Source organism: Vombatus ursinus, unplaced genomic scaffold (assembly GCF_900497805.2).
Source record: "Vombatus ursinus unplaced genomic scaffold, bare-nosed wombat genome assembly UNPS02009835.1, whole genome shotgun sequence".
Classification (NCBI taxonomy): Eukaryota; Metazoa; Chordata; class Mammalia; order Diprotodontia; family Vombatidae; genus Vombatus; species Vombatus ursinus.
Window position 1 is genome coordinate 3,170,819 of NW_020949613.1, and position 23,736 is coordinate 3,194,554.

Consider the following 23,736-nt stretch of genomic DNA (forward strand, 5'->3'; position numbering starts at 1 on the left):
AGATGATATATGTCTGTTCTTCTATTGCCGTGAACTGTTGCTAGCATTCTTTGATTTCTTAACCAAAGTCATCTTTCATTAAGGTAATTTGTTTTCTTAGTCTCTTTCTCACTAGTGGAATACTATAGTTAAGACATCTTGAAAGACTTGCACATGGAGATGTTTAACTTTGATGATACGTGTTTCTTAATTTCCTAATTTTAGGATAGATTCTTATATATAAACTGTGTTTCTGTGAAGCATAGCATGGAGAATTCATAAGCAGAAGTCTGCTGGAAATTAGGACAGAAAATCTCCTAAAGTGTTTTGTAATACATTACAAAATTGAGGTATTGGTACCACTTTTTGTTGCTGTAACTAAGTGTATCATTAAAGCCCAAGGCCTTTACAAAATATATATATATATATATATATATTTATGTATATGCATACATAAAGATATGAATATGAATTATATATGTATATATTAATTAGCCATTACAAAAGCCAAGGTAAGCTTGCATGTAGTCTATTCAAAATTACTCTTTGTAAGTGTCCTGCCTACTGAATTCTTTCAAATATTTCCTTCCAACCTGTGTCAGCTATGCAGTTCATAAATTGAATTATTTTGTTATGAATCATTCTACCTTAATCCATTCACTACCCCCTCATAATCCAACTGATAAAATCAAAACCATCTCATGTCACTTTCACACTGTGTGCCACAAAGCTAAACTATAGTTCTCTTGCAAAACACTTCTTCAGCTCAATATAACCTTTGTAATTAGGGTCAAAAAAATCGTCTTTGTTCTTAAACTTCCAATTCTTCACTTGAGTTTTCTTTGTTCTGACTCTTTCTCCCAATTATTATGGCACTACCCTTCATAATTCAACTCAAAATTTACTTCTTCCTGGAAATATTCCCTGATTAGCCAATCCTTGAGCCACTGCAATCCAAGGACATGAAAGAACTCTGACTTCCAGGCTTAGTATGTATTACATATTTTAAAATTAATTTTATTGATATCTTTTCCTTTTTACAATAATATTCATTTCCAAATATATCCTCCCTTTGCCCTACCTAGCAACCCATCTATTGTAACAAAAAATAAAAGGAGAAAAAAGTCATTTAGTAGAACTAGATGATATAAATTGTACTCTTTTACAAATAATTTTAATTGATTTGTTTTTATATCACTTGAATTTTTGAATATGTCCCTCCCAATACAACAGTTCCTTGTAACAAATTAATCCTTAAAACGGGGGCGAAGGGGGCGCGGTGGGGATGCTGGGGAAGCATTCAACAAACCTAACCAATACATTAGCCAAACTTTACCGTATACATTGGTGGTAAAACGTATAGAGCAGGACCTGTAGACAGGAAGACTTGAGTTTAAATCCTGTCTTAGACACTTACTAACTAAACAAGTCACTTAACTTGTTTGCTTCAATTTCTTTGTTTGTAAAATGAGAATAATAACACCTACCTCCCAAGGTGATTGCACAGATAAAATAAGATAATATTTGTAAAAATGCTTGGCAAATCTTAAAGTGCTTTATAAATCATATCATCATCATTTTTATATTTTAATATTTCTTTATATCACTTAAACATTGTTTATGGTAGTTTGATCCATTATATGTCAACTACACTGTTAGTATATCTCTTTGTCTGAGGAATAATCTTTTTTTCTGTGTGTCTTTCTGAAATTTTGTAACTGTAGAACAAATTACCTCATAGTCGTGTGGGGAGAAAGGTAACTATTGGTAGCATTAAGTGAGGCAACATAGAGTTGGGGAACCTGGTTTCAGAATCCAGCTTTGCTACTTTGTGAAAGCCACTTACCCTTTCTATGCCTTTTTTATCATATATAAAATGAAAGATTAGATTAGATGATTTCTGGTTGAAGAAATCTGTTTATGTGAAAAAGTTCCATAGTGGAGATTTTCCCTCAATATTTATACCATCTTGGTCTCTCTAGATGTGATGATCTGCCTGGTCAAATCATCTGTCTTCTTATTTTTACTTATTAGTTTCATATTCTTTATTGTCCTGCTAGTCTACCGTGGAATTTCCAGCTTTCAGACTCTCTTGATTAGACCATTGCAATACTTTTTAATTACTCTCCTTGCCTCAGTTCTCTACCCATTCCAATCTATCATCCACAGAGATTCTAAAGTGATTTTCCTTACATTTAGGTCTGCATGCCCAGTCAGTAAACTCCATTATGGCTTCCTATGACATCTCAGGTTAAAAAAAAATCTGTTTTAACATTTAAAATTTGTCATACCCTGGCTCCTTCCTACCTTTGCAGTGTTCTTATGTACCACCCTCTCTCTACATGTTCTACAATCCATTCACATTAACCTACTTGTTATTTCTCCCGTAAGGCATTCTATCTTTTTCTGTGCCCTTGTGCAGGCTGTCTTTCTCCACCCCATCCCCATTCCCACCCCTATGCCACACATTGAGTGCTTTCCTTTTTCACCTCTACCTCTTGGAATCATTGGTTTCCTTCAAAACTAAGGTCAAACTACACCTACTTTCTGCAGAAGGACTTCCTAGACCCATCTAGCTGCTAGTGGTTCCCTGTTGATGGTATCTTTTATATACCTCCATGTATACATTGTTATTTTTTTCCCTCCCATTAACCAGGGCTTTTTACTCTGGAGTCCATAAACATGAACAAAAATATTTGGATAACCATAATATTAGTTTCTTTTGCAATACTATAATACTATGTATTTTATTTTATACATTTAAAAAACATTATTTAGAGAAGGTATCCTTAGACTTTTTCAGACTGTCAAAGGGATCCATCACACACACACACACACACACACACACACACACACACACACATACACCTTTGTGAAGGTTAAAAAACCCTGCACTATTAGAATGTATGTTTCTTGATGACAAGGGCCATATTGCTTTTGCTTTTGTCTTTGTATTCCTGACCTTTAGAATAGCACTGGCACATAGTAGGCACTTACTAAATGTTTGTTGATGCTGTGGTCTTTGTTTTGTCCTTACACCAAAGACTCAGTAGGCTCCTCATTAATTTCTTTCTCAGCTCTGTTCTGCTTGGGAGTGAGATCACTCGCTGTTTCAGGGCCGAACAGGTTTAGTTATACAGAATCACCATTGTCCTTGGCTGGTTGCAAAAGAAGAAAGGATTTACTCCTAGCAAGACTCAGGTGGATTCCTGAAACATCATTAAGATGTTATTCATTATGATCAACCTGCTGGCCCAGCATCAGAAAGGATCCCAAAATTGATTATTTGGTGGGGGAGGGCATTGGGACTCAAGAGTAAATAAATAATGACAAAAATACCTTCCAATTTAAAAATAAAGAGAAGCTGCTATGGACATAGATTGGCTGCTCCAACCTTTCTCTGCTGAAAAGATGTACAAACAGGCACATTCTTCATTAGGAAGTAAATTACTTCAATAAAGAAAGGTCAGTATTAATCCACACTTTAGTTAAGCAAAACAAATGCCTTTTCCTTGGAATGTTCTAAAATACAGATATCTGGTAAAGATTTAACTGCTTGTGCTAGCTTCCAGTATATAAAATGCTTCATAAAATCCTAGAAGATGTTTTTCTTTAGAAACATGTGATGAAGATTTGATAACACTAATCCCTTTACTGAATTCTCTGTAGCTTACTGGTGTTTAAATGAGACACTACATGTGTGCCTTCCTCCCTCAAAGGCAGGTATAATACAAACCATTAAATTCCTGAATTTTAAATATTTAAATTCATTCTTAATCTATCAGCTGAGCAGGGAGCACTGGTTTGAGTAACTTTCTTATTTATATTCCAGTATTGCTTAGTAAGTATTTAGAATATGATTCAGATGGTGATAACACTTCCTGCCTAAGGCAGTGGTATCCTTTCAGTTAAAATCCAATGAAATGACAGAGATACTCTCTCTGTCTCTCTGTCTGTCTTGTTCTTCCTCTTGCCCTCTCTTCCTTTTACTATTATACTGAAACGAGAAAACTGTACATTATGAAAATGGGGTAAAAATTAAGTGGCTACACACAGCTTAAAATTTTACAATTGTGTTACACTTATTAAGTACCTAGTTATTTAGCAGTAGAAAGTGTTCAATCAACCTATTATGAATTTATTTTGAGTAAGTTAATGAAGTCAGTAGTTTGTATATATTTAAAGTTATGGTCATTATCTCTGACACTTTTCCTTATCCAGTGTTACTTTATTTGTTCAATGAAAATGGACACTTTGAGACAGAGATTATTCTGAAGGGGAATGACAAGAAAAGAATGATTAGCTATATTTTCAGGATTGATACTACTAATAATAACTAGTACTCATATAATGCTCTAAGTTTTGCAAAGCATTTTCTTAATGTTATCTCCTTTGATACTTAAAATAACCCTGTGAGGTAAATGTTGCTGTTAACCAATTTTATAAGAGAAAACTGACTGATCTGAAAGTAACTTGTCCAAGGTCACAGAATGTGGTCTTCCTGACTCCAAATTCAACACACTACCCATTACTCCCATTGCTCAATCAATAGTGTTGCCATACAATGTGATGATTGTCATAAGGAGTGTGGGAAGAAAATGTCAATTCAGTAAACAAAACCTATTTCTAATGGTCTGTAATCAATTATCATATATAACAAAATGTTAACTTTGAATAGTGCAAATTCTAATATATAAAACCATTTAAAATGGTTCATTTAATATATATATATATATATATATATATATATGTATAAGCATGTATATGTGAGCATTGTGGGTCCAAAGATTAAAAAGGAAACAGACCTTCTCCTCAAAAAGATTACATTTTCCTCAGGAGGTTGTATGTATAAAAATAAATGAGTACAATCTATGGTCAAATCTTCATTAGTGTGAATAATGAGAGACATGAAAACTTTACAATATTTGAATCTGCATTGTACATTTCCATTAGTCTATAACCAATTACTGTATTTAACAAAATAGAAATTTTGAATAGTTCAATTTCTAACACATAAAACCACTTCAAATGGTTATTCCTTCCTTCTTTCTTTCCTTTCTCTGTTTATTTCTTACTAAACCAGACCTAGCTGTATATACAAAGTAATTCAAATTATTTTAAGAGGGTGAGAGGGTTAACAACTGAATGGAGAAAGGGGGCATCAGCAAATGCCTCTTTTAGGAGATAGTATCTGACATATTCTTTGAAAGATGCTAGGGATTTTAAGAAGCAAAGGTAAGGAGAAAATACCTTTTATATCTGAGGTAACTTGTGTATTGTATGACCTGTGTGATCCTGGGCAAGTCATTTAACCCTGTTTGCCTCAGTTTCCTCTTCTGTAAAATGAGCTGGAGAAGGAAATGGCAAACCATTCTGGTAGCATTGCCAAGAAAACCTCAAATGGGGTCACAAAGAATCAGACACAACTGAAAGAACTTAATAAAACAAACTACATTCCTTCATTTTTTTTTCCTTTCAGGAGCTTTTAACAAGCAGATAAGTAGTATCATGGGTACAGCACTGACACTGGATTTAAGAAGACCAGAGTTCAAATCTTAAGTCACTTAACCTCTTTTCTGCCTTAGTTTCCTCTACTGTAATCATGGAATAATAATGTTACTTATCTGTGAGGATTGTTGTAAAGATCAGCACAGTGCCTGGAACATTGTAGACACTTAATACGTAATACATTCTTATTCCCTTCCCTTTTAGATTGTTTCATTCACTTCTTTTTGGCAATCTCTGTTTGATGTCAGACCATACAGAGGTGTCTTACAAGCAGAATATTGTGATTACAAGGAATACTTATTTGTGTGTTAGATAACCATCATGATAAAGTAGTGAACAATAAAGTATATACTATGGTTCCTAAATAGTATGTTATCTGGAGAAAGGAAAGTTACCACAGTGCTCATCTTGCCTCGCAGTTATTTTTGCCTTTGTGACAAGGCAGAGTACTCTCATTCCCTTCTTTGCCTTCTGCCCTAAGTTGGTGTAATGAAAAGGCAATGTGGAATGCTCACATATTCCCCATATAGAAATTGAGGCCATGGAGCTATGTATATCCAGCAGATGTCATATCTATTAGGCGATCTCTCAGTTATCTGCCAGTGTATTAGCTTGATCGACTTAGAAAATCTGATCAAATTTCCTATTGAATTTGCCTTTTAAAATAATTGTTTAGGTTTTCAGTGAAATTGAGTTTTAGCATTTCAAATGGGTAGAGTAGAAATAGAAATTAAGGTAATATTGGACTCTCGGAATTTTGCTTCTATGTAAATCATTCAAACTTAAATGCTCTTTGGATAGGTTAAAAAGTTATCCTTTTTCCAGTGCTATTCTATTTATAAGACATAAGTCAGTTTCATGGGCAATCTTATTGTAGAGATGAGTTGTAAAATTTTACAATTTACATCTTTTAAGGATCAAAATGCCAATGATATGCTTAATTTGAGATATGGATTATCCCATGACTTCCATATCAGTGGACATACTTACTGTTTCTTTTAAATGAAACAAGATTCCATTGAAGTAAATGAATAAATATTGTCCTGGGAATGTTGATAGCAAGACATTTTCTAATTTCTATGTTTACTAAAATGCACTTTTAAAGTATTACATTTAGTGCTATGAAATTCTTCTGTTTGCTTTTTATTTCAGTATGGGATATTCTGATGTTACTTTTTTTTTTTGGAGACTATGGCATTAAATAATCCTTCGGTTGATGGAGGTAGTTTGGAAAGCTTGTTATTGTTTGTCAGTGGCATCCAGCTCTCTGTTAACCTTTTTTGAGGTTTCCTTGGCAAATACTGGAGTGGTTTGCCATTTCCTTCTCCAGCTCATTGTACAGATGAGGAAACTGAGGTAAACTTCCCTCAGTGAAGTGACTTGCCCAGGGTCACATAGCTAGGAGGTATCTGAGGCCAGATTTGAACGCAGGAAAATGAGTCTTCTTGACTTCATGTCTAGCACTTTATCCATTGTATAACTTAGTTGCCCAGAAATTTTGTAGGATATACATTTTATGTATTACCATTGCATATAGTAAGTTGTAGAGTATTATTAAAATTTTTTTAAAATAATCAGTTTTTTTTCAACATTGTTCTATAACAGTTCTGATATCTTATAAGTTCTCTTGCAGTTGGATTTTGGCAAATGATTATCAAGGCAACTTCAGAGGAAAAAAAGCAGTCCATGGATGCTTTTTAACAAATGAAGGAATTTTCAATTTTAGTTCATAGGCCACATTTGTGGATAATATCAAGTGTAAAAAATAGTAACTCCTAAAAAGTAATATTTTAAATATAGGACCTCATCTTTCATTACTTAAGAATGAAAAACATTTGCTGGAATTGTGGTCTGAATAATTAGGTGTAGGACATGCGTGTAATGCAAGGAAGAATTACAGGGAAAGGATGTGTTTTGGGAAAGAGAATTACAATTTATGATAATTTTCTTCCCTTAGAATTTTGGACATGCCTCAGGTGAGAAGAGAATAAAAATAGCTGTAACCTGATTCATTGAATGAGCAACATGTTTATTTTGGTACCAGAATAAAAAATTGAATTTAAATTATTTTGCCTATTTTAAAATAATATTGGACTGATATTTAATCTTTCACCTTCCTAAGGTGGCAAACTTAGTCTCTAAGTATCCTAATAATTATTTGAATAAATTTCTAAACAAAAGTTAATACATGTATATACATATTATATATGTTTATATACATGTATAGATTCCTGTTAGTTAAGAGCTACAATATAAAATCTGAAATATATCATGTATACATATATACACATATATGTATTGTATATATGCGTATACATGCATGTACACCTTAATATAATTTTGTGATCAGAAGGCTAGGGTATAGGAAATACATCCCTTTACAGATAGAAAAATTTCCTTATTCTAGTTTCTGACTCCCTAGTTTTCCCCTATTGTCTGTCTGGTTGGCTTAGCCTAGACTTCTTGTCAAGGATTCCATGTTCTGAATATTTTTACCTCTCCACCTAACCCATGATTAAAGCTTTATTTGCTTGTGGTCTATATGAATACTGTGGGGTTTATTGTGTGTGGGTGTGTGTGTGGGGATGTGTGTGTGGAGGGAGTGGGGGGGGAGAAATCTGAAAAAAGTTTGTAGGAGAAACTCCCCTTTTTATACCTACTAGGATGTTTTCCTATTGTTTCCTCTTCCCTAAGAGTGTATATGGGGTATGTTGGAGCTGCATTTCTAAACTGTTGATATATTTTCTTTTCCAGGCCTTCATATCTCTAAATATATCGACATAATCATGATTAACATGATTGAAACATGATGAAATCATGATTAACAAAGTTAACGTGTAATACGTTTATATTTTACAAAGATAAAGAGTCTTTAGCATTGTAAAAGCCACTAAAAATAAGTATGGGCTATTTCTTTTCCCCCACATTTTCATTTTTTCCCCTTCCAGAAAACGAGCAACAGCAACAAAATTTTCTTACCATGGCTTCAATGTTTCCAGAAATTTCACAACTCTATTCTCCTACATAGTCTGATACTTTAATTTGTATTGAAGTATTAATGAATGAGAGGCAACATGTAATAGTAAGTAGAAGGCTAGCCTTGTAGTAAGAAAGACCTAGGTTCAAAATCTGCCTCTGACATGACTGTGGGCAAGTCAATTGATCTCTCTAAGTATCAGATAATTCTGTAACACTTATTTGCTAAATCAGTGGTGTCCAAAGGCAAGGTACCATCCCTCTGGGATGTGGTCAACCTGTTGAAAGTTAGCAAGACTGGTCATATCCAACCTTCCCCAAAATTATCAATCATGGGGCTTGTCCACTTAAGCTTGACAAATCTTCACCCACCAGTCCCATGTTGTGCCCCTTCCCACTGCGATATAGCTTCATACAGACACACTTTTCATTTTGGATGGATTTGAGTGAGTTTCACAAGATGAACAGACTTGAATAAGTTTTCATGGATTTCATTAAATTATCTTGTCCCCCAAACCCACCCCTCTTCCAAAGTGTCTCTGTTACTGCACCACTATCCTTCTGGTCCCCTAGGATGATAAATTCTGTAGCATCTTCAGCTCCTTACTCTTCTTCATTCCATGCAGAATTCTCAAGATTTTTGGTCTCAGGACCGCTTTACACTTAAAAATTAGGAAAAGGAAGGAAGGGAAAGGAATAAACATTATTAAGTACTTTGTGTCAGGTACTGTACTAAAAGTGCTTTATAAATATTATCTCATTTGATTAGCACAACAACCTTGTGAGGTAGATGGATCCCCATTTTATATTTGAGAAAACTGAGGTAGACAAAGGTTGTGTCTTGACCAGGATCACACAGCCAAATAAGTGACTGAGCCTGGATTGGAAATCAGGTCTTCCTGATTCCAGGCCCATCACTCTATACTGCCTAGCTGCCTCATTGAGGAACCTTCAAAGGGCTTTAGTTTACGTGGGTTATATCAATAAATATTTGCCATAACATACAGAGAAACATATTAGTATTATTATGAAAATCAGTTTGACCTTGTAGACCCCTGAAACAGATCTTAAGGACTTCTGGGGTTGCCAGACCACTTTTTGAGATCTACTGAATTAAATTAATTTATGTGTGTCCTAAACATATTCATAGATATATGTATACATTGCATAGTATGCATATATTCACTTACATTCATATATGCATGTGTAAATATACATATATACCTATGCACATATACACACATGATACTGTATAAAGAAAGAATCATGTAATGAATTTATATTGAAATCTTTCTGTTGAGTTGAAACCAAGGACAATTTTCTTTTTCCTTTTTACTCTTGCATTCTGTATGGTGAATATTTATACATGAAGAAACATGAGTCCTGCTAAAAATCAGTAATGACCTATTATTGAGAGTTTTTTGATAAGTAAACATGTCTTCTTTTTTTTCCCTTTTAGTGAGGCAATGGGGGTTAAGTGATTTGCCCAGTGTGGCACAGCTAGTGTCAAGTGTCTGAGGCTGGATTTGAACTCAGGTCCTCCTGACTCCAGGGCTGGTCCTCTATCCACTGTACCACCTAACTGTCCCCATAAGTAAAAATTTCTAAAAAAATATTTTAACCTGCTTGACTAGTTAGACTGATCAAACTAACTGAATCATTGATTCTGTAGTTTTTATTGTTTATTTCTGTCTTATCTGTGCCTTTGGGTATAGAGATTTAAAAAAAAAATGAAGCATATTCTGTCTTTTGCTTTCACTAAAATATTCTTACTAAAATATTTTAATCTGCAAAAACATTTGTTATTAAATACATTTAAAATATATTTTCATCTTTTCTAATCTTCAATTTACATTTTATGTGTTTTATTATATGTTTAGTATGTGAATACTTGTACATTACATATTTTAAACAAAAATACAATTATGGGAGTTTTATCTATCAGATAGATTTACTGCCAGGGATATGTAATTAAAAAATTAATAGCAACTGTACCAAATTATAGATGGATTGCTCCGCAGTTAAAATCACATACCCTTGATTTTAGGATTATCAAATTAGAGGGATCTTACATACTAGTCCAATCTCTTCATTTTACATGTGAATCTACTGAGACTCAGAACACAGGCACTATGTGATAGTAGTGAGATTTGTGCCCAGGTCCTTTGACTCCATATTAGTACTATTCTATGTCTCACATCATTGCTGATGAAAATTTAATATATTCTTGAATTACAGGTTTGTATTTAAGAAGAGTCTTCAGTGCGATAAGTAAAAAAAAAAAAACTGATGAATGTTAGGAAATTGTACATTAGGCTTGTAGAAGATTTGTGGGAAAATATTTGGGGGGGGAAGAGTTTCAGTCTTCAAATAGCATGTTGGCTTTGCTCTAATTGTTAGCAATTAAAGCAACTTGGTTTGTTTCTTAAAAATGGGCAGAGATAGATTCATCAGCCTGGAAAAATTAGAACTAAAGAATAGTTCTTCAAAAAGATTGCTGGAATATTATCCCATCTGTACATTAGATATCCTATTCTTCTGTTATTATGAAAGCATTTAAAGTCAGGTTCATGAAAGTTTTGAGGAACAAGGATGTCAGAGTCCAGGTTTACTGTTTGAATTTATTTACAACACTTTAGGCCTAAGGGAGTCTTAAAAACAAAACACAAAAAAAATTTTATTGATTTTTTTATAGTCACTTTGCACTACACTTCATATTGATCCCTTCTTTGTGACAAAGAAAAACAATTAAGTAAAAGCATCTTTTACAATGACTATATGTGACAGTGTATATAATATTCTGTTCTAGTAGTCTCCCAGCCTCTCTCCCATGAGGGAGGATATAAGTTTCATCAGCTGCATCCCATGTAGTCTTACAGTTGAACAAAGGTTTTTCCTTCTAAGCATGAAAGATTTGAGCACTTTGTTCTTAAAATTCAGGTTACCCTACTTCATAATACCTTAGGTTGCACATGATCAATATCAAGCAATTATTAAGCACTTGCTGTATGTTAAATATTCTACTCTGTTCAATTTCTAACTGACCGTGTTCACCTACCTGAGACAATAAGGAAGGGTTGAAAAAATATTGACTAGGATACAATTATCAGAGTCATCCAATCTCTTGGAATGTTCTGCCTAAGACCTCAAGCAAGTTACAGCACAGTCTACAAGGAGTAGAGAATCTATGACCTTGCAGATCCTTGGATGTGGCCTTTTGACTGAATCCAAGTTCTACAGAACAAATCCTTTTATTAAGGGGATTTGTTTTGTGAAGTTTGGATTCAGTCAAAGAGCTGCATTTGAGGACCTAGAGGGCTACATTTGGCCTTGAGGCCACAGGTTCCCCACCCCTGGAAGACATAAGCCTTTTCTAGGACACACACACACACACACACACACACACTCACACTCACACTCATACCACAACACAGAAACACAAATGCAGGCACATAAAATGCCTACTGGCTAAACAATTTTTAGAGCTACATAGCAGTGCTAAATTGACTTTCTCACTCCTTCTTTTAACTAGAAGATCAGGTTTACGGCTTTGGTAGAAGAGACATTTGGAAATGGTGACCTCGTGGTTCTAACTTTTATCTATTGTTTTCAGGCAGCTTCTAGCTGTGAGCAATGCTTAAACTTTATTTAAAGCTATTGGCATAAACTGCTGACTTCTTGTTCCCTGTAGAATTGCCTCTCTAAGTCCAGTAATGTCGAAACTGACAGGGCCTGGGACCTAGGGTTGGTTTTTACTTCCAAATCTAAGTTTATATCTAAAATCACTAAATATGAATTAATTCAATACAGTTCTCTCATTGGCAATTCTGCCATAGTTAATTCAGGGATAAAACATTACCATTTGAAATATACACACATAATTTAAATTTTAGGTACATACATTAACCTGAAATTTAAATTTCAAAACAACTAAAACATGTTGAAGTTAAAGTTATGCATCCTGTGATAAAGCATATTGGATTGCCCACTTGATGGTAATTTAATAAAAAAATTGTATATTCTGAATTTATGTATTCTGTGCTGGATTTAAGCCCATGCTTAAATTTTACTCTCAATTCCCAACTATCGGCTGTGCTGCTTTTCAGTAATAGTTGCGTATTCTTAGTAGGCTAGAATATATGACTGCTACCACTGATACACTAATTTATTTGTGTAATTATAGATTCTCTAGTCATGTGTAGTAGGTTGATATTGAGCCAAATGGTAATGCCTTTTGACATTTACATTTATTTTCTCTATTAAAATATTTCCTGTTCTTGGATTACTGGAAAAATAAAAAAGCAAAATATAGATGATTAACATGAGATTAATGTAGCCCCTTGAATATAGTATATTTTGTTTGTAAAATAAATAAACCACTTAATTGATTTTTCCAACATTTAAAGCTTCTTGAATCAAATAGCTAAGGCTCACTAGAAAATCCATCCTGCAGTTCTCTTCATTTGTAAGTGATTCTTCCACAGGATGTGCTTATCATATCTCTGCAGAAACAATACCAGGTACCCTACAACAAAAATCATATAATTTTGCTCAAATTTTCATACTGAAATCTAAATGTCACAACCAGGAACTTAGGGCCTCAAAGTCAGATTAGGAGAAAGGACCACCTTACATTGAGAGGTTGGCCTAGATGACCTCCATGATTTCATATAAATCTTAAGTTTCTATGATTCTAACATCCTTTAAAGAGAGGCATTGTTTTATAATGCAAAGAGTACTAGAATTTTATATTTACAGATATTTATGACTTCAGTAAAGTCATTTAAGATATTTGAGTCTCAGTTTCCTCATCTGTAGAATTAGTCTAATTACACTTGGAGCTGTGAACTTCATAGGATTGTTGGGAAAATAAAAATGAATTTATATATCTAGTATGTGTAACTCTCTCTCTCTCTATATATATATACATATATATATATACATATGTACAGTGAGTTTTTCACCATAAAGCAGTATATGTTTGAACTACCATCATTTATTAATTAGAAAATAAATGAGTAAATTTAGTTGAGTCAAATATGATAATAATAATTCACATTTATATACTCTTTTAAGCTTTGCCAAGTACTTTCCTTGCAACTACCCTGTGAGGTATGGGGTATAATTATTTTTATCTCCATTTCACAGATGAAGAAACTGAGTTTCTTAGAGGCTAAACGAGTAACCAATGATCACATAACTCACAAGCATTAGGCCATTAAGTTCCACGAAAATAGACATTGTTTCTTTTTCTGTTTTTATATGTGCTTTTCATGTAGTAGGTGCTTATGATATTTTTGATTGATTGAACGAAGTACTTAAAGCAGGATTTCATCCCATGTCTCTAGACTCCAAAACCAATGTACCATCCATTATACCACACTGTCTTTTCAGGATATAATTGTGTGGAAAGATTGTCTCTGTTGAGGTGAAGAGAACGACTGCAATGTTAACATTCTACTTTCAAAGGTAATACAAAATAAAACAGTCTCTACTCCTTTAGCTACATAGGAGCTAATTCACTATCTCTTCCTATGATGAGAGAGAAAGGCAGACTTTTGTACTTCCCCCATGTTGACTAGAGCCACATGAATAATTAACCTTCAACAACTATTTCTCTGCAACATTCCACCCTTTGAAACCACTTTTATCTAGAGAATTGTCCAAAAGCCCTCACCCAACCATTTTCATTTTTATCTCCATGTTCAGTATCTGTATGTCTTTTAACACTCCATTATTAACATTTCTCTTGCTATAATTTATTTTTTCCTCATACAAAATTTTAAAAAAATGGTTTGACATTATGCATTCTGCTTGCCTCAAGTGCAATAAGTATAGAAAGATCACTTGTTCTTTTCATTATATTATAATCTATGTAAATATTTCTTGATATTATTTAGTCTCAGATGAATATCATTTAGGCATGCCACCAAGGGAATTATATTCCTTTCCATTACGGATATAAGTTGATTTTTTTTGTTGGTCTTTATAGATTTCATTTAAGGGGAAAGCAGAGTGAATGCAGGTCTCATTTTTAGTAATGTGCCTTTCATACTTAAATTAGGATAATACTGAAGCATAGCCATTGGCTCTTAGTGCCTAGAGTGAGAAATGCTCCCAGAAGCCCCTCCTTTCTGTATGCTATGAGTACTGGAAGCCAGGAACCTGCCATGATTTTGCCAAGACCAGGTTCTTGAAATTAGTATGGTTCTGATACCAGCGAAACTGAGGGAGGAAATAAATGTGATCTGTTTGGTTTTGATCTGGCTTTTGTTTCTTTTAAACATGATGCTCTCACTAGCAAAGTAGGAAAAAACATGCACTGAACTACATCAATCTAGCAGCTGCATACTATTTGAAGGAATTTGCTTGAAAAGTTTTCAATCTTTGTATGTCTTTTGTGTTATCTTTAGGGAGCATAAGAAATGCAGTTCTGTAGTGGTTCATTCTGAGCAGCTGGTGTTCGATTGAATATTTTTATCCGTCTACCAACAACTGACTCTGCTTACTTCACTCTTCTCCATCCATCCATCTATCCATCTCTCTCTCTCTCTCTCTCTCTCTCTCTCTCTCTCTCTCTCTCTCTCTCCCTATCCATCTATCTATCCATGTTTCCTTGTTTCTCTGTATTCATTACATGCATCATCCCCTCTCCCTCAGGAGTCTGTTGCTTCTCATTAAGGACCTCTGCCTTAGAGGAAAGCAATCCAACCCCTTCATTTCCGAGATGTGAATATTGAGGTTCAGAGAGAAGGTTGAATGGTACAGTGCAAAGAGCATTAGATTTAGAATCAGAGGGTACAGGTTCAGATCTTATCTCTATCTCTGAGTGATCTTAGAAAAGTCTAAGTACTATGTCCCTCATTTGTGGGTCGAGGTGCTTGCTAGCCCTTAATCATTGATCCTGTGTTCCTCAGTGTCTTCCCAAGTTGGAAAATACACTGACTAAAAGAACCATGTTCTATGAATTCCTGACATCTGTGAAATCACAAGTGCAGACTTCTCAAAATCAGTGACTGGAATGAGGTTCTGAACATGTCTGTGTTTAAAGGTAACATCAAGAGGAATGGTGAAGGAGGTAATAGTTATAGTAAGGGTCATTAGCACTGTGGACAATAGAATTTAAGATAGAAAGGTGGTAGAATTAGGTATAAGTGAGGCACCTAGCTGGTACAATGGATGGAGTGATAGGCCTGGAGTCAGGAAGGCCTGAGTTCAAATTTGGCCTCAGACACTTACTAGCTGTGTGACCTGGGCAAGTCACTTAACCTAACTGTTTGTGGCAAACCACTCTAGTATCTTTGCCAAGAAAACCCCAAATGAGATCACACAGAGTTGGACAAGACTGAAATGGCTGAACAGCAACAGTAACTGAGTATTTTGGAGCAAGTTTGCAATGGATTGTTAGAATTTTGATGTGAGCATTAACAGTTTGGAAATCAGCAAACATTATGAATCAAGGGCTTGATTTATTGTTTTGCTGATTGTCTGGACTTAAGAAAGTAATAGAAAAAACGTCCGTAATGCAGATTAAACTTAAAAGTGTTTCTTTTGTACTTTTTTATTTTCCTAGAAATATTGTTGTTAAATGTTTATCAGCACACTCCTGAGTAAAAGGGTGGATGGGAGAGTGCTGATGGAAAGGATAAAGATATTTAACTATTAAAGACAGGAATTGATGAAAATAGACTGTTATAATACAGGAAAATATATAGGGGTCCTGTTAAACAACAAGATAAGGTATGATAGATTAGCAGTGAAGTCTCATTGTTATGAAAACAGAATAATGTTAGATTGGAATATAGCATATCTGAGCTCTGTGAGTTTTACTCATATTATAAAAAATATGAAATAGTAAAATCATAAATAGATTGCTCATCACTGGCAAAGACCTTAATAATATGGTGTCTTGTTTAGGACTCTGCAGGGTAAAAAAGATAAGTAAAACTTTGAAAATCTATCATGGAAAATGACAGAGAAAGACTTAGGAATTTATAAATATTCAGTATTTAAAGCCATTCACAAGCTGGGTCCAAACTGTCTTTACTTATGGGGAAACTGAGGCCAACAGTGGTTAATACTGTCTCAGGTTCACATAGCTAAAGAGATTACGAGGCAGGATTTCAACTCAAATCTTCCTCACTTAAATCTGCACTCTATCTACCATACTACCTATCAGGAAGGGACATTAGAGCAGCTATTCTTAACTTTTTTCTTTGTGTTCTATACCAGAGAGATTTGACATTATTCCTCCACACACACTAAAAAGTCCAACTGAACTAGCCTACTTGTGATACCTTCATATGATGTTTCAACCCTCCCCCCATCTCTGTACCTTTGTAGAGATTATCCCTTCATGAACAGAATGTTCATCATCCTTCCTCTTGCAATCATGAATTCTCTCTCAAACTTAACTATGGTGCCATTTCCCACGACACTTTTCTGATCCTCCCAGTTGTTAGTGCTTTCTTCTCCCCACCAAATACTTTACATTTACTTTGTATGTACATTTATATTTACTTCTCTATGAAAATAATAGATCCCCTAAGGAAATCTAAGTTCTTTGAGGGAGATATTGTTTCATTTTTGACTTTGTATCTTCAGCTCCTACCATAATATGTTTTACATAATAAGTATTTGATAAATACTTGTAGAATTGAATTAATTTAAAAGGAGACAATATTAGGGAAACAATAAGGAATTTTATAGAATATGTTGATTAGTGATTTTCTTCTGTTTCTTACATCAACATAATGTCTCAATATCAATGTCTTTTCCTCTCCTCCCTGAGAACCATCTCATATGATAGTATTGTTTTAGAGAAGAAAAAAATGTGAACACAATGAATCTATATATTGAAAGAATCTAAAAATGTGTGCAATATGTAACACATGTAAACCTACAACTTCATGAAGTGGTAGGTTGAGAGTATCTTCTCATATCACTTAATTCAACTCCTACTTGATCTTTATAACTCTTACATTTACTTTTGTGTGGTTGTGGTAGTTGTTTTGGTGTGTCATTCTTTCCATTTACATTGTACTTACTGTATATATTGTTTTCTTGACTTTGCTTACTTCACTACATATCAGTTTATCTATCTTTCCATGTTTCTCTGTATTCATCACATGGATCATTTGTTACAGCACAATAGTATTCCATTACATTCATGTCCCACAATTTATATAGCCATTCACAAATTGATGGACATCTACTTTGTCTACAATTCTTTTTTTTTTTTTTTTTGGTTAAGCAATGGGGGTTAAGTGACTTGCCCAGGGTCACACAGGTAGTAAGTGTTATGTGTGTGAGGCCGAATTTGAACTCAGGTCCTCCTGACTCCAGGGCTGGTGCTCTATTCACTGCGCCACTTCGCTACCCCTTTGTCTACAATTCTTTTCTCACACAAAGAGTGCTGCCATAAATATTGTGGAGTACATAGGAACTTTATTTTCTTATTGATGACCTCCTTGGGGTATAAGTTCAGGAATGGGGTCTCAGAAATGGGGTTGAAAGGCTATTGACATTTTAGTTAATTTATTTGCCTAATTCTAAATTGCTTTCCAAAATGATTGTACCACGTTATAGCTCCACCAATAATGTATTAGTGTGTCTAACTTCCACAACCTCTTCAACATTTGACTGTTGTTATTTTCTGTCATTTTTGCCAATTTGCTTGGTGTATGGTGAAACCTCAGGGTTGTTTTGATTTGTATTTCTCTTATTAGTTATAAGGATCATTTTTTAAAATACAGTTGTGAATACTGTGATTTTTAATATAAAAGTCATGTATCCATCTAGAATGTGGTATGTGTTGTAAGGTGTGAGTCTAAGTCTAATTTCTGCCTAAGGGCTTTCCTGGTTTCCCAGCAGTTTTCATCAAATAGGGAGCTTTGCCCTGGGTAATTTATGTTTCCTGCTTCATCAAACACTGAGTTAATGAGTTCTTTTGTTCCTAAATATCCGTTGTCTGGTATGTTCCACTGATCTCTCCCTCTCTTCTTTAAGTAATGCCAGATGATTTTGATGACTGCTGCTTCATAATATAGTTTGAGGTCTGGAAGTGCTATTTTCCCCTTACATCCTTACTTCTTTTTATTATTTCCCTTTAAATCCTTTGTTTTTCCTAATTAATTTTATTTTATCAATTTTTGTAAAGTATCCCTTTGGTAATTTGATTGCTATAACATAAAAAGTATAATTTTTTTTTTGAGTACTGTCATTGTTATTATATTGCCTTGGCTGAGACATGAACACTGATTATTCCTCTAGCTACTCAGGTTGTTTTAGATTATTGTTAAGAAGCTCTTTGTAATTGAATCTATACATGGCTTCCTTTTTTTGTTATTAGGAGGTTGATCCTCAGGTAGTTTATGTATTTTGTAGTCATTTGAAAAGGATTTTCTGTATTTTATCGCTTCTTCCTTTTTTTTGTTATTTTTATATAGAAATGCTGCTGACTTTTGAGGATTTATTTTGTAGCCTGCAAATTAGCTGAAGCTCTTAATTATCTCAGATAGTATCTTTGTAATTCTCTGGGGCTTTCTAAGTAAACTGTCATATTATCAACAACCAGGGATACTTCTATCTCCTTTTTATCTATTATTATTACTTAAATTCCTTTCTCTTTTCTTATTGCTATCGCTAAATTTCCAGGACTATATCAAATAACAATAGGAGGAAATGGGCATGTGTACATCACTCCTGTATTTATTAGAAAAGGCTCTATAGTATCCCTGTTGCATATGATGCTTGCTTCTGGTTTTGTAGAGATACCTAACATTTTTTTTTAAAGGTCACATATGCCTATAATTTGTAGGACTTTCAGCGTAAAAGTGCTGTACTTTGTCGAAGGCTTTTTCTGCATCTATTTAGATGATCATGTGGCTTTAGAAGTTTTGTGTTTTAATATAATTAATTATGTTGATGGTTTTCCTAATGTTGACCATCTTTTCATTCCAGATATATATTTAACTTGGTCATAATAAATAATTTCTGGAATAGGGTTTTGTTTAAATTTTTTCAATCAATGTTCGTTAATGATAATGGTCTACAATTTTCTTTCTGTGTTTTATCTTTCCCTAGCTTAAGTATTAGGACTGTGTTTTTCTCACAAAATGATGCTGATAGGCTTCTTCCTTTCTTGGTTTTTGAGAGTAATTTGTGAAGTTTAGGTACTAACTTCTTTAAAAGTTTGAAAAAATTCTCATGTGAATCCATCAGGTCTAGGAATTTTATTTTTCTTTGGTAGTTCCTTTACACTTAGATCTATTTCCTTTTCTGTTATTGAATTATTTAAGGTCTCTCTGGTTTGCTGATAGTATGAATATTTTATATTTTTTAAAGTATTCTTGTATTTCTTTTGTATTTTCTTTATTTTAGGCATATAACTTTGCAAAATATATACTGATTATTCTTTTTATTTCTTCTGGTTTTATTGAGATTTCACATTGCTCATTTGCTATTTATTTTATTAGTTTGATTTTCTGCTCATCCTTTTTAATTAGTCAAAGGTTTATCAATTGTATTAGTCTTTTCAAAAAATAAGCTTTTAATTATACTTAAAATTTATAATTTTTGTTTTAATATATCAATTTTCCCTCTAATTTTAATATCTCCTCATTTATGCTAATTTTAGTTTTGTCTGTTTGTTGGTTTTTTATTTAAAAATGATTATTCAGTTCATTAATCTTCTCTTTTTCTGTTTTGTTAATGTATGATTTTAGTGATATGATTTTCTCCCTGAGAAGTACTTTAGTTGTATCCAAAATTTTTTGGTGTGTTGCTTTATCATTATCTTTTACTTAGTTATTGTTTCTATGATTTGTTCTTTGGCTTGTTTGTTATTTAATACTTCATTGCTTAAGTCTCCATTTGAGTCTGTATACTTCCTGATTTTTGAACCAATTTCTATTCTTATTTTATTATAGCCTTTAAAAAATACTTTGATTATTTCTGCCATTTTATATTTGCTGTATCCTAATACATAATCATTTTTGGTAAAAGAAGAATTTCATGTGGTACAGAGCAAACTTTTGCTGTCCCATTAAAAGATGCCATAAATCTTTTAAATCTACTTTCCAGATAAAGTTAATAACTTCCATATTTTCTCTTTTGTTTATCTTTCTGTTAGATTTATCCAAAACTGATAGAGGATTATTGAAGTCTCCTGTCACATACTGTCTATGTCCTCCTGAAGCTCAGGCAATGATTTTTTTATGAATTTAGATTGTAAAGCATTTGGAGGATATAAGTTTATTACTGATATTGGTTTGTTGTCTGTATTCTTTTCAGCAAAATATAGTTTCCTCATTTGTCCATTTTTATTTTTAGAATGTTTGTTTTTGCATTGTTTGATAGCATGATGGTAATTCCCAATTTTTTTTATCACTTGAGGCATAGTAATTTCTTTATTATCCTCTCAGTTTTATTTTGTGCATTTCTTTGTTTTTTAAATATATTTCTTGTAAGCAACAGATTTCAGGGTTTTCTTTTCTTATCTAACTTGTCAATCTTTTTAAAATATTTATTTATTTTTAGCATTCATTTTGAATTTCGAGTTCTAAATTCTCCTTCCTTTCCACCTTTCCCCCATGAATTGAGAATGCAAGCAAAATGATATCAATTATACATGTGAAATCATGCAAAACATTTCTATATTAGTCATACACACACACACACACACACACACACACATACAACACATACTTTAATTTTCAATCAGAGTTCTCTTTGCAGGCAGATGACATTTTTAAATTGTGTGTCCTTAGGAATTGTCTTGGATCATTGTGTTGATCAGAATACCCAATTCTTTTATGGTTGATAATCTTTACAACATTGCTGTTACTTTGCATAATGACCTCCCAGTTCTTTTCACTTCATTTACATTATGTCATACAGGTCTTCCCATGTTTGTTTGTTTGCTGAAACCATCATGATCCTATGCTACAACTTATTCAGCCATTGCCCGACTGGAGAGTGTCCCCTCAATTTTGTATTCTTTGCTATGTTTTTGTCCATATAAGTCTTTTTTTTCCTTTTCCTTTGATTTCTTTGAGTTTAACAGACCTGTTACCGGGTCAAAGGCTATGTGTAGTTTTACAGCTCTTTGGGCGTAGTTCTAAGTTGTTCTCCAGGATGATTAGCCCGATTTACAACTTTACCAACGGTTTATTTTTTTCCCCTTCTCCCAAGCTTGAAAAATGTTTTACCCTGACCTTTTGTTGGCTCTGTCACTCCAAAATTCTTTTCGAGGCAGTATCTTAAAGTTGTTTGGAGGGGGATATTGGGAGAGTTCAGCTGGGTTGATGCCTATGCCCTGCCATCTTCCAATCTTTTTTTTTTAAATCAGATTATTTAATCTATTCCCATTTAAGGTTATAAGAGTTATGTTTATGTTTTCCTCCATCTGTCTCTAAATTTTTTTTCAAGTTATGTTTTTTCCCCTTCTGTTGGAAACACAATATTATGTTCCTTCAGTTATCTTAATCTTTTTTTTTTTTTTTAAGGTAGCTTTGTTCCTACTGCCTCTTTTCCCTTCCTTCCAGTCTCTTCTTGTTTGTTATCCTTTCAAAACTCTTAAGGTTTTTTTTTTAATTTGTTCTACTTTTCTGCTTTTGTCTGGTTATATATTTCTTCCTCCTCTTTTTTCTTCTCAGTTAATTAAGTCCCCCTTCCTCATTAGTTTTTAATTTTGTTTTTGTGCCTTTTTCCAAAAAGGATTTCTCTCATGTTCATCCTTATCCATTTTCTTTTTCTATTTACTTTAGACTCATTCTCTGATTCGTGACCCCTAAAATCATCTAATCTCTCTTTTTTATCTCTGTATTCTTTATTTAATCAAAACTAAAGGTATCCATTCTAGGCTCTGCCCTTTAAATGTTTTCTGCAACTGCGTTGTAGGTCTTACCCCATGTACTCTCCTTTTCTGTTGTGCCTCACTCTCACACAATGCCAATTATTTCAGGTATCAGAAAGGACACTCCTCCATAGTAGCCACCTTCTCCACCCTCACAGATCTATACGCTTTCTTGTTGACCTTCCCTCCCCACATTTGCTTGGAAATTTCCACCCTATGTCCATGCTCTCTCACTCCTCCATATGCCAGGTGAACCCAGGGGTTCTAATTCACCCATTCCCAGGACAAATAGACTTTTCAGGCACCAAATTCACCACCTTCATTCAGTGTAAGGTTTTTTTTGTCCTTCACCCATAGTAACCTTTCTCAGTGAAATACACTCCCACCTCCAGATTAAGGGCTTTTTTTCCTTTCCCCTGCTTTTCAGTCTTCAACCCCTCCTCATCTATTCCCCTGTAGGCACTTTTCTTTCTGAGACCACAGGGGTCCCCTTCTCTTTGCTACGTAGCCCTTTATTTGACCCTGAAACATATTTCTTTCTTCTCTGTCCTCCTCTCTTTGCACTGTTGTGTATACTCCCATGTTATAATGCTCCACAAAAGAAGCATTCACAATTAGGCAGGGTGTCACCAGGTTCTGGCCATAATGCCCCATCTGACTCTTCATTGTTACCTTTACCATATTTCCACCTCCAACTCATCTCCTTGTGTGACATTTAGACAGAAATCTCTTACTGGTCTTTCTGTTGTCACTGTTGCTGTTGCTATTTACATTTATTCACTCCTGCATTTTTCTTGTTTGAGGTGTTCAAGAAGCAAATTATGCCTTCATTTCTGAGTTTCTTTCTAAAAATGTTTCAAATTCCTCTCTCTTATTGAACATTCTTCTTTTGTTTTGTATGGTTAAACTTAGATTTGCAGGATAGGTTCCCCTGGGCTGCATCCTGAGCTCCAATGCTTTTCAGAACAAATTATTCTATTCCCTCCATTTTTTTCTAGTGAGTTCAGAAGCCATTTTATTTGAAGATCTTTTCTTTATATTTGACAGTATTCCTCCTGATGGTTTGTAGCACTTATTTTTGAATTGAATTGTGAAATTTAACCATTGTGTGTCTTAGAGTTTGTAGAGTTGTTTTTTGTTTCCTGGAGCAATCTGTGACTCTTTCAACAGAGATTTCATCTTCTATGTTTAGAAGTTTGGGGTAGTTCTGTTCTATTATTTCCTTCATTATCATGTTATGGCTTTTTGTTCTGCCATGTTCCTTTGGGAGACCAATGATATTTAGGTTTTTTCCTGTGCATCCTATCTTCGAGATCTGTATTCTTTGCTTGCATACTAAACATATTTTCTTTTCTTTCTTTCTTTCTTTCTTTCTTTCTTTCTTTCTTTCTTTCTTTCTTTCTTTCTTTCTTTCT

The 23,736-nt window shown here is 33.9% G+C and overlaps 1 protein-coding gene across 2 annotated transcripts in view; it reads left to right on the forward strand.

The window, feature by feature from the left end:
* FAM83B (family with sequence similarity 83 member B) overlaps nucleotides 1–23,736 on the forward strand; it is a 116,718-nt gene that overhangs the window by 26,345 nt on the left and 66,637 nt on the right. The window lies entirely within an intron of this gene.